This window comes from Tupaia chinensis, unplaced genomic scaffold, assembly GCF_000334495.1.
Source record: "Tupaia chinensis unplaced genomic scaffold, TupChi_1.0 Scaffold142037_1, whole genome shotgun sequence".
Classification (NCBI taxonomy): domain Eukaryota; kingdom Metazoa; phylum Chordata; class Mammalia; order Scandentia; family Tupaiidae; genus Tupaia; species Tupaia belangeri.
In genome coordinates this window covers 60089-61087 of record NW_006201890.1, presented here as the reverse complement: position 1 = coordinate 61087, position 999 = coordinate 60089, and positions in this window count along the sequence as shown.

The window sequence follows — 999 nt, the reverse complement described above, 5'->3', positions numbered from 1 at the left end:
AAATAGCATGGTATTAGCACAAGAAAGAGACATGAGGAACAATGGAACAAAGTAAGGATCACAGAAATAAATCCCCAAACATACAGCCAACTGATCTTTGACAAAGGTACCAGCCAATACAGTGGTAAAAGGGAAATCTCTTTAGCAAATGGTGCTGGGAAAACTGGGTATCCACCTGCAGAAAGATGAATCTGAACCCCTGTCACTATTAACAAAAATCAACTCAAAGTGGATCAAAGATCTAAACTTAAGACTACAAACTATATAACTACTGGTGGAAAACACTGGGGAAACTCTGCTCTGGGAGATATTGGGGTAGGCCAAGACTACTTCTTCTTTTTTTTTGAGAATGTTTTTTTGCTATAGGGCACGTGTGCTCTCCAGAAAGACAGAGTCAGAGACAGAAAGCGAGAAATCACTCCTCAGGGGGGATGGCCACATCACAATCCCTTCTCCTCCATTCTCCTCTCGGGATCTTGGGCACGCATGCACAAGTGCCCCGCGTGAGTTCAAGCCACCAGGTCCGGGATTCGAAGCGCGGTCGACTACATGGGAATCCAGCAACATAGCCATTACGCTAACCACTGGCCCCAGAAAAAAAAAGTGTTTTTCTCCTACCTTTCTAGCTATGGGCCGGGGAGGTGAGTTGGAAGAGAGTGACTGCAACTTGGGGTTGCTCAGCCCTCCTGTTGGTACCAGAAATGAGCAGAGCACCTCAGATGTAGATGTCTCCTTGCAATGCCCCTGTTTCTTTTCTTTTCTTTTCTTTTCTTTTCTTTTCTTTTCTTTTCTTTTCTTTTCTTTTCTTTTCTTTTCTTTTCTTTTCTTTTCTTTTCTTTTCTTTTCTTTTCTTTTCTTTTTTCTTTAAAAAGAATTATTTTATTTAATTCTATTTATTCTCATTATTTTTATTTATTTTTTAAAAGTTGACTAGAGAGAAACAAAGAAACAGAGTGAAAGTGAGAAAGCAAGCTTCCAGGTCCAGGACTCAAACTGCAG